The following is a 16,991-nucleotide window of genomic DNA, read 5'->3' on the forward strand; positions in this document are numbered from 1 at the left end:
TTTTGAAGCCTTTATCTCTATTTGTAGCTATATAGTAGTTATATAGTAGTTATATAGTAGTTATATAGTAGTTATATGTTTAGTCCGTTTTGGTGGAATATCAGGCGAGTTTGGTGGAGCCATGGTTTGAATCGAATTATTTGTAAAACACTCATGGCGAGACCAAATGAGCCTGATGTGCCGCTGTGAGTGTAAAAATAAAAGATACGATAAAAGATATTTACTGTAACCAAATTCGGATATATTTTTCTGGTTAAGGTACTTTTCAGGGGTTTCAGTTATGTGAAGTTCACCAGGGAAACAAAACTCACTGTTGGGTATAGTAAATATTTAATCGTGCCAGCCATTACGGGATTTGTTATGTAGGAAAACAAATAACAACTTTATTGACAAATGACGTGCAACAGCGATCAACATTTCGCGGGTAACAATGAACTGTTTCCCGTTTGACGTCATAGTTTTCGCAATATTGCCCGCTCGTGGCATTTGGCGGGAAGCAGTTTCATTGTTAGATGTCATGTGACCATGAACTAGCCAATGAATGGGCGCGCTATAGCGGGAAAAACGCCAGCTTTATAACAAATCTATTTAAAAGGATAGAAGTTTCAGCGTGTAAATACGAAAAACAATCAAAATATGTCAATAAAACAGAAACCACAAAGAAACAGAGACAAGCGACGCGCGGTGCGGAGCAATGTTCGCGACCTTTTACAAACAAAACTATGGTGTTTTGTACACACCGCTCGTCATTCGTTGATTAATATGTCATTTTCGAGAGGTTTCTTTGGCAGATGGGATACACTTTCGTGACCGTTTCCGTTGTGGAGAGGTGGCCGCTGCAGAGAGGTTAAAATAAGAGTGAACATATGGGACGTCCGCTGGAACCAAAAAAGTGGCCTGCGGAGAGAGGTTCGCCGACTGTAGTAAGTCCGTATATCAACGCTAATTAAAATGAATCTGTCTAGTATACGTTTTGCTGACAAGATACTGTCATCACAATTTAAAAAAAAATATATATGGCAGTCATCTGTCATATTCGAGTTGAGTTTTTTAAAAATGATAATAAAGCTGCTCTTTAAAAACCACCATCTCATGACGTCACGGCAACCACAGTGACGTTCCAAAACAATGAAACGGCGGCCATGTTGGTTTACAAAACCAATCCTGTAGGAGTTGAGCACTTCCTTTTGTTCCAATAAATTTGCATAGCTACCGGCCACGTGAGTGAAAACGCTCTAGCGTAAAAAAAGCAGTGGAAACAGAAATCTTACCTTACGTTGGGTTGCTCAATTACGAAGAGGCGAGGAACCTTTAAGGCTCATGGAAAACGGTTTCAGACTGATGGCGGTCAGAACTGTCTTTCTATTCATCTTGTTTGGTGAGTATGGACCTCATACCCTATCCTGACAATGGCTTTACTAAATGAATCTCACAACATTCGATGACTACTTTTTGTTATTTTTGGTTTTTGTAAAATCTTCTTCCCTGGACGAGCTGAGACCGGTGAAACTTCTAGCTTACGCCGCACGGTTTATGTTCTTCGGCTATCGTCTGCGTTCTGCAAATTAATTTTGTCATATACTGTTTCTTTAAATTGAAAAGTAAAGACTTTAAAAGTCTTTGAAGTTCTTGTTCAGCTTTTTTATGACAATATTCAAAATTGTATGGAGTTGGCTTTCATACAGCCACCAATGTTTTCCCAAGTAATTCATATAAAAGTTAGCTTTAATAAGATGCAATTGCAAACCTAATTTAAAAAGAAAACAATTTAAAACTCAAACTTCGCAGCTAGCAATTAGATTCAAAACTTAAACGGAGTGAGGTTCAATCGGCATATAGTGTTTATGGTGAGTTTGGTTAAAACCACACTGGAAAAGTTGAAAATTTACATGGACATGTCAATTTTAATTTACAGCATGTAAATCTTGATTTACATTCTTTGTAAATTACAATTTACATGTTAGGGTTTTGTAAAATAAATTTACAGGAAATTTACAGCTTTTAGTACAGCATGTAAATGTTCTGTAAATAGTGATTTACATTGTCTTTGTCGACTATGATCATTTGAAGAACATGTAAAAACCTGTAAAATATTTTACGCACTTTTACAGTATCTGCCTTTGTAAAAATCCTGTAAATTGCTTTGCTAAACCATGTAAGAAACGTGTAAATAATTCAAGCGAATGCTGTAAAAAGTCTGGAAATGTTATGTTTGTAACCGTGTAAAAACCATGTAAATGAAAAAAGGGGGCCTGTAAGAAACATGTAAAAACCATGTAAATGAAAAAAGGGGGCCTGTAAGAAACATGTAAAAACCCTGTAAATGAAAAAAGGGGGCCTGTAAGAAACATTTAAAAACCATGTAAATGAAAAAAGGGGGCCTGTAAGAAACATGTAAAAACCATGTCAATGAAAAAAGGGGGCCTGTAAGAAACATAAAAACCATGTAAATTAAAAAAAGGGGGCCTGTAAGAAACATGTAAAAACAATGTAAATGAAAGAAAGGAGCAAGTAAGAAACATGTAAAAACCATGTAAATGGAAAAACCTAGAGGTTGCACAGGTGCAGTGGGGGCCTGTAAATAGCCTGTTAAAAACATGTAAATTAAAAAGGGGGACCTTGCAAAGGCTGTGAAAACAATTTAAATGAGATAATGGGGGCTTTTCGAAAAACTGTAGAGACCACGTTAATGTAAAATGGAGACTCTTAGAAAAAAAAGATCTAAATTTAAGAGAAGGCCTGCCTAAACCCTGCAAAAACCATGTAATGGAAAAGTGGGCTTATTTAATATAACTCTGGTGTAACGGTTCAACCAACGGAGACTGTTCAAATGCTGTAAATTCCAAGATACCGACAGGTTCGCTATCCTCTTGTAAACGGTTGGTTGGATTTTGCAAAGAAATAAATGAAAAGTTACCCCGGCCAGGTTAAACTTGGGGGAACGGGGGGAGAGAGAGGAAGGGTTGTCTCGGGTAACCGAGAACATATAAATGGGACCTTTTAAAGGCGCGTAAAGTTAAAATGTAACACCGCCCTAAAGTTCCGTAAACCTACCGTGAAGCCTCCATTAAGGTGCCTTTTACGTTGAAGCATTTGAACTTCTCTAAAGTCCAAGTGTGTGCTATAGTGTGCTTTAAATTGAAGTTGGGTTAGAAGGTATGCACCAAAGTAAATCGCTGCACTGATCGACACCGCACTAAGCTGTCTTCTTGTTACTGCACATGCAGGCGTCCCAAGCTTACGTCTCTAGAAAAGAGAAAAATTAATTCTCGGACACGTACGTATTTATTCATGAAGGACCATGAAAGCGTCACGTGTTGTGTGAGTTCAAGACGGAAAGAGCCCTGATGACCGAGTTTGAACTGACGCGAGTTAGGTTAGGCAGGGAACCATAAGGGACACGGCCGGCCCAACGACCGTTTTCTCTCGAATGCTTTGAAACGCTGTTTTAGGCTATCTGGTGTACTTTCAAAGCTCTGTAGGTTAATTTTAGGTTGCGCAAAAAAAAATTTATCTGTTCGGTTATTCTAGAGGAGCTTGAGTATCTCGTACTTATTAGGGCGTTTTTGTCCATTTCCCGAAAACGTTAGGACTTATCGCCTTTCCGAAAATGATAGCTGACTTTCTTTTCGGTACCCAAAATGACATTTTGTTTTGTTGTTGTTGTTGTTGTTGTTGTTGTTGTTTTGGTGATTTCTACCGTTCTGTGCTTTCATTGCCATCACTGTTATCCCAGTCCCTTTGTAAGAGCATACCAGCCTTGTGAGTGCCCGATCTCCAACAAACAGGAATCAGCGGTCTTCATGTTAGGTACCAGATCCACTCGGTTCTCCCGCCATGTTTGGCAGTTCGTTGGAACTTGCATCGAACTCGAGCTCTGCTTTAGCGGGCCAAAATCCACTCTACCTTCGCTTCGTCATCGTGCACGGTTTCAAGGCAAAGTTTTCCGTTACCCAGAAGCTGAAGATAGCGATTACAGGCAACAACAACAACAGGTAAGGAAGTTTTGCATAAATTGAACAAGTAGAGTAAAGTAACGTCAAGATACGTTTACATTTCGTTTTGCCTTTGGTTGTGAATGTGTCATCAAGGAGAAGTTACATCGCTTGTGGAATCGACTTTGTTGATGTTTACCTGCCGTGCATAAAAAGCTTTATAATCTGTTATTATCTGTTCTCGATAACCGAGTAAGAGCATGCGACATTTGTTATTGGCTTATATGCACCTTATGATTCCTTCTGATGCATTCTCTTGTAAGGTTATGTTGCCCTCTGATGTGAATGCTAGTAAGCTAAAATGTAATGTGCCATCTTCGGCAGAGAAATTTCTCTTATGCTAGTGTAAGTATTCTGAAGTTACTCAAGTGTCTACAGTTGTGTCTACAGTTGTACCTACATGCAAGTTACAATATGCTACACAACTGTACATGGACATTGCACCCACTGGTGCTGATAGTAAGTTAAATGTTGTGAAATTTTCTTTCACAAAAAAAGCACTACGATACTTTATAAAGAGGTATACATGTACCTCAAACTGTCATGAAAACTACACAGGACTTGAAAAAAAAAGGAAGAGTAACTTGCCCAGGCAGGAAAATCTACTTGTCTTGGACGACACAGTATAGTCAATCAATTATTTCATAACAATCAATAGGAATTAGTCAATGATATCAGAAATCAATAAAAGGATTCGTCATGAGTAATCAATTGGGATCAAATTTTCAATAAGCATTATCAATTTTGCTGATACTAGCTTATCTTTTAAGGAACATTTAATAAGAAAGAAATGAACAAAAGATATAAAGTGAAATATGAAATCATGAATACAATTGCATAAAAACATAGCATTGTATCTTGTAAACAGAATATTTTGCTGGCATACATGTATCGGGGACTATGTTTTGGGGGTCTTTGGTAGTGCCTTTGAAATCTACATAAAAAAGTTACAATCAAACATTGTGTTGAGGGACACAATTTTTCTACAGTTTATGTGAACTAACAAAGAGAGGCCAACTTTCAATTGATTCTCTAATGACTGATAAATTTGGTAAAATCAAATCGATAACTTGAAACTTCTCTAGCATGTGAGTATGAATTTCTTTCAATTCATTGATAACACTGATAACACTTAATACATTAATTTCAATTTATTGATTTATATCAATTTATGGATCAATTTCAATTGATTGCCTTACCCTGGGATGACCAGACAGCACTTTAGAGCCCTGTTACAGTTGTACATTTCACTTGCACGAAATTGGGCTCTTACCAAATACATGTAGGTTTCATGTGTCATGCATCTGTTCATTCATCTGTAGCAGGGCAGGAAAAAAAATTGCAAGTCACTTGCCCAGTGGGCCAGTCAATTTCAGTTTTCACTTGCCCCGATTTAAATATTAGTTGCCAGTCTGGTGGCCAGTAAGGAAATCAGAGGACAAATGCAAATGAAGCACGCTCGGATTCCTAACTAATTCTTGCTTTCAACCTAATGATTAACTCATCTTTAGGTCTTAAGTTTTGAAATGGAATGACTGGAAATTATCATTTATCAAGCTGGCATTTTTAGTCAGACTCACAAGACTACTGAGGCTACGTTGTAATTTCACTTGCCCACTGGGCCACTGAACTTCTATTTTCACTTGCCCAAGAGCAAAATTTACTTGGCTGAGGAAATCAGACCTGGGTTTTTCCTGCCCTGAGTAGATCACAGATAACACCAAAATGTGGTAAAAACAAAAAATATTGACATAAGCCATTACCAGAGTGTGTCACAGAATCTGTGAATTTTTCAGGCTTGTGTCACTGATGTTCTTACCACATTTTGATGTCTTCTGTGATCTATTACTGAAGAGATGTGTGACAACATAGAATCTATCTGCTTCGTAATACATAACAAAGAAACAAAAGCAAACATTTATGACATCAGCTGTACCTTTGTCCACCAATAGAGCATAAGTGTGCATAAGAAACAATCAAATTGTGCCTGCAAATAACTTGACTTATTATTTAAACATTGTTTGATAGGAGTTTGCTTTATTGTGCATGAATATTACAATGTAGAAGATAGTGAACATTGAATATTTATTGCCACACATTTTGAGTTTAGTTCTTCTACATCCTCTGACATTCAGTGCCTTCCAATCAGAGATGCAAAGGTTTTGTCATACAGTAGCTACAGATGTAGATGTAAGATCTGTTTGATTGATGAATATTCAGGGCTCAAAATAATGGCCAGTCAACGGGCAATGTCTGGCCAGAATAGTGACTTAACTGGCCAAAAACTTCACTCGCCGGTCATGTTGACCAGTCATGTCATGTTGAGACAGTCACGTTGTTCATTCTTGAATAAACAATCAAATCCCCAACTGTAAATCTGAGAGTTTTTAATCTCTTTTTTATTATGACCTCTAATGAAAACATATACCAATGCATACATGTATCTGTTCGAACAGCTAAAGACCATTCGCTTGCTGTTTGTCATGCGTTCAAGATCGATAGGAATGCCATTCAAGTGACTGGGGTTAAATCCGTTCGGAAAAATATTAAGCCAATTTTTAAACGGTCTAGCAGTGACTGGAACAAACAAACTATATTTGTGGGTTTAATTTGGCTCACATTACATGTACTTGATTTTTGCATAAATATCCTGACCAGTCAGAAACGAGACGTGACCGAGCTAAAATTACTTTGGCCAGTCAACATGACCGGCTACAGTCCGATTTCAAAGGTCACAGTATAAATTGGAATGATAAGAAACAAAATAATAACTCCAGTGTAAAATTCACTTATTGATATCATACACAGAATTTGCTAATTCATACTCAGACATAACTTATCTTATTTAACGAAATGTTTTATGTTACTTGTAGGATGAAGTAAAATTGAGAGTGGTCAATACATGCATACTCCTTGGCATTGATGCTTGATCAGGAAAAAATCAGCCACTGAGAAGTCTACAGTACTTATGACTCTATAAGGGGTGCAAGGCCCATTTCTTGAAGGCCCTGTAAACTTTTCAGGCCCACAAAGCCATCTTTAATTGAGCTGTGTCTAAAAACTAAGAGCTGTATATGCCTGAAACTTCTTGTGTGAAGGAAACCTCTGTTCATATTGAGAATAAGCGATTAAAACAGCTCTGTAAGCATAAGATTTCAGATTTTGGTATGGCTTTCTGGGTGCGAAAACTTTTTGGGACCTTCGAGAAATGGGCCCCTGGTGCATTACAGTCTAACATGGTGACCTTCAACACTTTGATATGCTCTGGCAGCTTTCTGGCATAAATTCAACCACTTTAAACATTTTTTAATGCTTTGAAGTATCACCTACACTGTACCTGTGTTAGTGAATTAGCATCAAATTTAAATATCTTAGATTGCTAGGTTGATACTTATTGTTCAATACAACAGCTATAAGATTTGATCATAAAAAGAAAAGGCTATGATTACATACATGTAGTACCAGAACAATAATTTATTAACTTATGATGTGTTATGGCAACTATGGTACTAGGTAGGCCTTTCAATTTCAACAGGCCCCTATGAATTTTTTTTTACAGTACAGTTTTTTTATCACAAAAAGAAAAAGTAAAATTTTGAATATTGTTTACAGTGAATGTTTTGTCAGGGGTCCAAAATGTTTGTACTGTTTGGATTCCGTACAGTTTTGGAAAAAGAAGGAAACTGTGACTTTGTAAACATAGCCTAAAAGATGTCAGAAGCCTTGTTTTATGTTATGCAATGTAGTATTCCTTTGGCATGAATGTTTTTATGATGAATTTAAAATGTCAATCTCTATCTTGTGGTAAATGTTTTTTCTCCCTATTTTCTGTTATTTCAAAAGAACAATTCACTCTATGAAAAAAGTTGATCAATACTTCACACTTACGTTGCAGTAATTTTCATAATAAGGTAAAGGTAAAGTCTGCATACGAGCCACGTGGCCCAACAGGCTGGAGCTTATCCCACTTTCTGTAGCAGGAAGCGACTAGGACTATTTCTACTCCCCCTGGATGAGATGCCAGTCCATTGCACGGTTACCCCACCATTAAATTAGCTGGTACCCACTTATACACCTGGGTGGAGAGGCACTGAGAGTAAAGTGTGTTGCCCAACAACACAACAGAATGTACCTGCCTAGGGCTTGAACCCGGATCACTCAATCAGGAGTTGAGCGCACTGCATGTAACTACAAGGCCATCATGCCTCTCCCATTTTTCATAATAATTATTAAGGCTAATTTAATCCTACATTAATTACTTAGTAAGAAAAAACAGTTTATTCATTCATTTTATGACAAAGGTATTATCATTATGTTACATTTGACTTTGTGGATTTAGTATATATTTAAGACAGGTATCCATTTGCAAACAATTTTAATTTAGTAATACACCTAAATTGCAAAATGTTTACTAGTTGTAGCTGACAACAGTATAGTTCTTAATCATTTTATTATTTATGAATTAAATAGAGCTGAATATGACATGGTTTCACACAATCTTGAAAAGGTCTTGAATTTTAGTAGTCTTCTTGAAAAGTGCTTGAATTCGGTTAAAGGAGCTCAGTCATGGTATTTTAAAATATTTTGGCCATGCACAAAATTACATTTAAGTCGTCTTGTTATGGATAGATAGAAAAGAAAACATGTTTTATTTGTTGCAATGTATACATTGTAAACCTTATTCATGGCATATAAAAACTATTTGAATTTTACTGAGTTTGTTCTGATTGCAATAAATTTATTATAATTAAAGTCAACAGATTTGATTACAATAAAACAGTACATTCCATGCATTTTTCTTCAAGTTATTATTTACAAGTCATTTATCGTACAGGGTTTCTGCCTCCCTTTTTCGATTTCCGTGTTATTTACAGGCTCCCTTTTTCCATTTCCAGGTTATTTACAGGCTCCCTTTTTCAATTTACAGGTTATTTGCAGGCTCCCTTTTTCAATTTACAGGTTATTTAGAGGCTCCCCCTTTCAATTTACATGTTATTTACAGGTTCCCTTTTTCGATTTCCATGTTATTTACAGGCTCCCTTATTTCCATTTACATGCTATTTACAGGCTTCCTTTTTCGATTTCCATGTTATTTACAGGCTCTCTTTTTCCATTTACATGTTATTTACAGGCTCCCTTTTTCGATTTCCATGTTATTTACAGGCTCTCTTTTCCATTTACATGTTATTTACAGGCTCCCTTTTTCGATTTACATGTTATTTACAGGCTCCCTTCTTCGATTTACATGTTATTTACAGGCTTCCTTTTTCGATTTACATGTTATTTACAGGCTCCCTTTTTTGATTTACAGTGGAACCTGGATTTAACGAACCTCTATTTAACGAAGTCCTCGATATAACGAACGACTTTCTTCAGCCCGGCCAAAATTACAGTAAAATGTATAGAGCAAAACCTCGATATAACGAAATCCTCGTTATAACGAACACAATCCAGACGCCCAAACGTAAAATATACCTCGATATAACGAATAAATGTCAACATGTGACGAAAGATGAATGCAAAACAAACTAACAAGGATGACATTTCTTTAATCCTGTAACACGAGGGCAACAGCCCATTACAGTTGTTTACATAGTTTCATACAAACATGTAAAAGCATCTACATTTCGACTTTATCCTCTTTGTCTTTTATGAGTTCTATTAACTTCTTTATCTTTGATGGCTTCTTGTGGCAAAAGGAATAAATTGCTGGAATTTCGAGTCCAATGCCCTTATTTCTTCGTTTACCAGCCACTTCCACTGATATTTGCCCTCCGTGCTTTAAAAATAAATGGAAGACACGTGAAAGTGTCAATGGCACATGGCCCACGGTCTGAAGCGTCCCTTCTGTCCCTTCCTGGTCTTGAATGCAGGTCCTTCTGTCTGATAATGCACGTCGCAGCTGGGATTTGTATGATGGGGAAAATGAATTTTGCATTTCCAGGGTATTTACGTACTTTCCCGGTTAAATGGCGCCGGGGTTTAATAACTATTTATTTCAAAGTTTGTGGGAGGCGTGGTGCCGGGCACATGGTTAGTGCGCTCGTCTCGGAGTCGAGCGGTCCGGGCTGGGGACATAGCGTTGTGTTCTTAGGCAAGACAACTCAACAGCTTTAGTAGGAACGGCGAGAATTCTGGCTTTTCAGCAGTACCAAGACCTAGCAGATACTAAGCTTATTCGTTTATCCACATTCTGTTTAGGCGAATCAACACAGTGATAATGGCAGCTACAATGTATCCCAAGCCGCTACCTTTGAAGCAAAACGTCATTCTAAAGTTCAGAAACCTTAAGGTAACAAAACGATTAAATTTGGTTTATCTGTTGTTATTCGGTTTAAACATGAATAAATCTGTTTTCAGGCCTTCAATGGAAAGAGGCAATGTGTATTTTGGAGGGGCGTGAGCAAAAACAAGTAAGCTTCTAACTCTATTTATGGTATAAAATAACTGAAATACTATACGCGCTCTGTTACGGCAATACAGTTGCCAGAGCTATATTTTATTGTACCGTGCTTTTTACCGATTGTACAGTGCTTTCATTCTTTTAGTCGCTGTGATAGGTTTGCCACATCATCTCATGAATTTTGACGAGAATAAGAAACTTGATCAAATACAATAAAATTTGATTTTCCTCTCTTTGACAAACGTTTTCCATAGTTATTCCATAAAAGCAATAGACCACTCTCTCTGTGCCTTTACCGAAAAGTTTGTAAATCACCAGCCGTTAGGCTAAGCGTTAGCCGGCAACATCCCGCGTAGTTTATTGCGCCGGTGAACCCGTAGAAAGAGTGGACTATTACTGATTCTACTGTACTTTATAGACAATTACTAAATGCTGCTTTTCGTTTTGGTATCCTTGAGGAGTTTCTACTCTGAAGTAATTGCGTCAGAAGGAGGCATATCAACGCGGGCTCAGCAGCCAATTTACAGTCGATTGACTTTATTCTCTGACCTAATCAGGGACAGAGCAGTTAAAAAGCTGTTCTATACATGTCCTCTGTTTCAAAGAAGAAAATTATTCCGTTTCAGTTCAGACGGGTGGTCAGGGAAGGGATGTCATGTTGTGAGATCGAAGAGCAGCTCAGGACAAACAGAATGCAGCTGCAATCATATGACTCACTTCGCTGTTTTATTCGACTATGGGGATGACTTTAAGGTAATATTTATAGAAATCACTTGGACGTTTTCACAATTATGTTATTTGTCTATGTGTGATCATGGTGATGTCAAATTATTAACGCTTACACTGTATTTTTTTTCTGCCGCCAATTTGTGAAACAGGTAACAAAAACAGACGATAAGGTATTGGAGATTCTCACATACGTGGGATTAACTCTATCACTGGAATAATTCTCACCGTTATTACTTATCTTCTACTCACGTAAGTAAGCTTAGTCTTTTAATAAAATCAGCAAAATAAATTATTATAATGATTAGAGAGGAAGCCACATCAGCCTTAGCTGGTTTTCATGCGAGTCCTCTATCCTGGTCGAATTGGAATTCGGAATGTTGGGTTTTGAGAAGGGAGGAAAAACGAAGTATTCTGAGAAAAACCCTCGGAGTAAGGAGAGAACCAACAATAAACTCAACCCTCACATGGCACCAGACCGGAATCAAACCCGGGCCACATTGGTGGGAGGCGAGCGCTCTCACCACTGCGCCATCCCTCCTCCCCTTTCTGTAAGTTTTCCGGTATAGATTATTATAGACTCGCCACACAAGAGTTCCATAGTTAAGGTATCGAGTGTGTCTTTGGTAGTGTTTTTGTTTTGTTATAATCAGTCCTTATATTTTGTTGCATGACCATGACTTTGGACAGCGATGTTCATCAGCCTCTATCTCAAATAAGAATGAGTCTTGCTGGGTCTCTCGGGTCTGGACAAATAATCTTCTTTGCCGGTATTGATGCCACAGATAACGAGGTAAGAGACCTCTCGAGGTTCAATGAGAACCTCCACATTAAGTAATCATCACCTTTCGTTGTAACGTAATCACAGGACTGCAGGGAATCCCATACAAGTGTTCCATAAATGAGACACACTCGTGAAGCTCTATTAAGTTCCTTCTTGCGCCTCACCTTAATTTTCACCCTGTCTCACACAGTCAAAATGGTCAAAGGAACTCAGTCACGGCATTTTGAGTTATTTTAACTACGTGCAAAATTACCTTTATATAGACTGGAGGAAACCTGAAAATAGTAGTTTAATGAGATAGAAAACCACCAATGAGAACACAACAAACCATAAAGGAACAAGGGTGGTTAAGGATGGAGTAGATTTACAAGAAAAACAACAAACAAAGAACTTTAGGCCAGACTTTTCAAGACGCGCAAAACCATTACGTAGCTCGTTTAAATAGTGCATCCACAACTGACCGGAAATAAGCTTTGCTGTTATATATTTCATATTTTTTATGAATCCCGTTAAAAATTCTTTTAGATTCTACTAATGCAAAATATACTACGACTGATGGTCAGAGAAAAATCATGAAAGACACCTCAGAGTTCCCTACAAAACATGGAAAACCCGACTGTGATCTACATGTATGAGAAGATGGCCGCGTAGCTTAAATGGGGGGAGAGGGAAAACTTTTCTGGGGAAGTGACAACTTAATTACACATGCATTTTGTGCTTTACAGGCTGTCTGTGTCGCAGTAGCGGCCCTTATGCAGTATTTTCTGATGGCAGCATTCTGTTGGATGCTCGTCGAGGGAATCTACCTTTACTTGTATGTTGTCAAAGTTTATAACATCAACAACAAGATGACCATCTATCATGTATTGTCATGGGGTATGTTGTGTACGATTTTCATTTGCCATTATTGTTGGGAACTAGTGCCCAGCTGCATTTAGTTCTAGCTGTATATTCTAGACACATCTCCCTGTTTCACTGCAGGTTTCCCCGCTGTCATGGTCGCCATTTCGCTGAGCGTTGCTGCAGGAAAAGGTGGAATCCAGACTTTTGTCAGTGACAAATAGTAAGAACTTATCTCTGTTTTTGTGATTATTTCCTCTTTTTTCCTCTCTTTAATACATTTATCCGCCATAATCGGAATTTCATGAATCAATCCTGAATCCGCCATTTTAGGGTAACTGTTTGTAGCATTTTTGCAGTTGTTCACTTTATATTTCTTTTTTCGTCTGCCTGTTAGCTGCTGGATGTCTTCAGATAACCATCTGATCTGGATATTCGTCGCATTTGTAGCGTTGATCGAAGTTGTAAGTAGGAAGCCTATCCTGAGAGTACTATTTTGATTTCAATGTTAAAATTTTCGGTTTTGCGATTTTCCCCACCTCCGGGGAAGAGGTGGGGGTAGCGTTTGATACAAACGACGGAAAAAGATTCAGTCGTTTCCTCCTTCAGTAAATATATTAATATATTAAAATTGATTTGAATTTGCCTAACAAAGACACAGTACCCCCTTGTATATTTGTTTTGTAATATACTGTATTGCAATATACTACTGTACTTGGTACAGCACTTCACCTTTTTGTGTTTAAGCCTTCGTTATTAAACTGCAATGGTATGTATGAGAACAGTCCGCTCAGTCAAGACAAAAGTTTATCAGGAAATATCCACTACAAAGATATTTGCCTCATTAAACGAAGTACATGTTATTGAAGTTTCATTCACGACAAACCAGAGGCTGTTTCATAAGAAGCATTAAGGACATTTCCAATTGTTTGTTTGTTTGTTTGTTTGTTTGTTTATTCTCAAGCTTAACTTGCTGTTACTCGCGAGAGTCATCAAGGAAATGACCACAATGCAACCATCAAGAGAAAATCATATTGAGCAAATACGGTAGGAATTCGCTAATTTGAGAACGGGAAGAAAAATCTGGAGCCAAACTCATCACGCAGTCACGTGTGGACCATAATTGGAAGGCAAGACGAGAAGCCATATTGTCCATTTAAATGGCGGTTCCACAACAAACTGCGAGATGACTACTCGCCCCAGATTTTATCTCGTGGCCAAAGAATAAAAACATGTAGAGTTTATCTCAGTGAAACCGTGCCGACGAGATGTAGATATACCTTGAGTCACGCTCTTCACACAAGCCATGTGTAATATTGCCGTTTGATGACCTTTTCCCAACACTGTTGTTTCTTATCTTGCAGGCTTAGTATCAAAGCATGCGTGGTGTTTATTCCCCTGCTGGGGATCACGTGGTTGTTTGGTCTTCTGGCTCCGTTGCACACAGCTTTTGTCTACATTTTTACAATTCTCAACTCCATTCAGGTTTTTATTTTATTTTGCTTCTTATGTTGTTTCAGACATAAATTATCGCAAACGTCAGAGAATTTGATTACACTTTAAAGCTATTTTCCATTAAGATAGCGACGATGGAAAAAGGCAAGCAACGTGAGACCAATTTAAAACCCCATCCAAACTGAGAAAAATATTTTGTACCTTTATATTAATATTTTATATTTATGTTTTACATAGCAAGGCACGTTTCAATTGTTTTCTATAATTCGTTTTTACAGGGATTCTTGATTTTTCTCCTACACTGTGTGAGAAGCAATCAGGTAAGAGCAGCCTAATAACAATTAGTGAATCAATTGCTGGTTTTCATTGTCGCGCCACGAAAAAGTTTTGAAATGTTATAGAAGATTAATACGTAATTAACTTCTCCGATCCGAGTCTCAGGTCTTTGAGATATTTTATCGTCAAATTATCCGTCACAAAATTTCACTCAAATTTATAGAGCTTAGTATGAATACTCCATATTTGTGTCCCTCGAATCGATGGAACAAATATGGAGGTCACTTCATCTTAATGAAGCGTTAGATATTCTTTTCAACGCATGTGACAACCCTCTCGCGGTCTTCTTGATGCCGTGTGGTGCAAAGAACTGAATTTTTAAAAAAATAAGAAAGCCATAACTTGTGAGGAAATCTACATTACGGATGTTGTATAGGCAGGTAATTTAAAAACTCTGGGTCGGGGAATTCTTGTTTTTAGAATCCGATGGCGTCATATGAAAATTATCAAACATTTTTACTTACGTTGTCATCTGTAATTTGATTGGTCAGAATTTCGGAGATGGCCTGTGAGTTGCCCTGTTTGTTTTATTTGAGAGGGGATGGGTGGGGGAGTGGCAAAGTGGTTCAGCTATGTTTTAATTTGGAACAAATATTCCACTCATCAGTCGCAGATCAGACTTGCCGTTTCATATTTTACTTCTTCTTCTTCTTCTTCTTCTTCTTCTTTTCTCTTAAATCTTCTACTGTACTTTATCTTCAGATTAGAGAGCGGTTCAAAAGAAAGATAAATGCGATTTTTCCAGCTGCAAACAATGAAAAACCTGCCAAGGAAAAGTCACGGGTTAATCAATGCGATGTCGGCGTTGTGAGAGAAATTGAGGTGAAGCCATGCGACAACAACAGCAAGCTCTGTACCGACAGTATATTTGAACTGAAGTAGCGCCGATAGATTAAAACTTTATTTGTACGTTACCTGCTTTTCTAGTATCCTAAAGTCACTTTAAGAATCAGATTTATCAAACATTAAGCGAGTTCAAACGTCCAGAAGTAATTTTTGTTGTGTTAAAGGTATTTTAGAGGGTTGTCAGCTTTGAAGCTACGAGGCATTGATTAACTGATTAAATAATTACGTGGCTGGCAACTATAGATTTACTATCACCTCTAAGACAAATAATTTGTTATGGTTTCTGAGGATTTGCTGTTGTTAGCTCCACTGTCAGTGATGTCTACCATCATGTATGCATCTTAGTCTGTCATGCATGACGTAATCTTGTAAAGTACTCAAAGTACGATGGTTATTAGAAAAGCAAGAATTTGTGACAAATTACCATGGCGTCTCGTGTGTTTAGTTCATAACATCAATGAGTTTTCAACAGGGCCAAAAGCAAGACAGGCGTCTGTGGTTGCTACGTTAACATTCAAGCTTTTTTTTATTATTATTTAGAGAATCACACTGTGTGGAATACTATCGCAATACCATTTTCCATTGAATTGGCCTTGCCTCTCTCTCGTATTAAAACCGCCGACCGGGTGTTCTCCATTAGGTTTTGCTTTATGCTAGCAGCTTTTAATTGTGTCCGTTAATCTACTTCCATGTCGCCTTTACCTTTACCTTTAGCTAAATTCCTTTTGAAATATCTACAAATAGTGCCTTCGCGACGGCTGGTCTTATTTCTTGAATTAAATGGATAAGACTCCGTTTATTACGAACGTCTATTATGTTTATTCGATAGTTGTTGTCACCTTAAAACTGAATTACTCGTTTGATTATTTACCCATGCAGTCTGCACAACCGTCGCTTAATGTGAGTCACTATAGCAAGAGCATGTCGCGAATTATTCCTACGACTTGATTTCAGCTCGATGTCGAATAATTATGATTATTATTATCATGTTTTTAAACAACAAAGGAACCCTAGGACGTCAAACGAGAGAAACGTCCTCCCCCGAAACACATTTCTTTGTTTTAATATGATTTTCAATATCTCTGACTTAATTTGATAACCAAGCAAATAAGCTGACCACAACATGCTCATTGTGTTAAAAATTTCACCACAAGAAAACGCTTTTGTCAGTTCTTGGTTTCCTCCATATCATATGCATTTTGTTTCGTGTTAAGTTATTTTACATTCATCATTAAATGCTGGTCGTAATATTTCAAACAGCACTTATTCACCGAATTCTGTTTATATAATATAGATGATGCTGTTCATCGCCAACAGTTTTGCTGTCATGTATTTGAATGGTTTTCATTGAGCTATTTTGACACACCGGCAGCTTATTTTCGTCAATACAAGTGACTTTAAGGGGAACACTGATAAAGAAGTCGATATATAAATCAAATGAGGAATTCTAAAGTAACGTTCGTCAAGAATTTTAATGAAAGAATTCTTATCTTCTCTATGATGAAAAAGAGATGATTACAACCGACTTTGGCAATGAAGTCTGTATCGTAGTTTAATGGCAAAGCATCTGTCTAGTATACGGTCTTTGACGCCCGCGCACTGGTTC

At 37.5% G+C, this 16,991-nt stretch overlaps 1 long non-coding RNA gene and 1 pseudogene across 1 annotated transcript; both read left to right on the plus strand.

Annotated features, from left to right (window-relative positions):
• The first annotated feature begins 2,473 nt into the window (after positions 1-2,473).
• On the plus strand, positions 2,474-8,721 carry LOC145495127 (uncharacterized). Its single transcript, XR_014050376.1, has 2 exons — positions 2,474-3,995; positions 6,869-8,721. It is a non-coding gene; the product is annotated as an uncharacterized LOC145495127 (long non-coding RNA).
• Positions 8,722-9,858: 1,137 nt separating this feature from the next.
• Positions 9,859-15,683, plus strand: LOC145494469 (adhesion G protein-coupled receptor L4-like; annotated as a pseudogene).
• The last annotated feature ends 1,308 nt before the right edge of the window (positions 15,684-16,991 follow it).

This window comes from Orbicella franksi, chromosome 8 (genome assembly GCF_964199315.1).
Source record: "Orbicella franksi chromosome 8, jaOrbFran1.1, whole genome shotgun sequence".
NCBI lineage: Eukaryota > Metazoa > Cnidaria > Anthozoa > Scleractinia > Merulinidae > Orbicella > Orbicella franksi.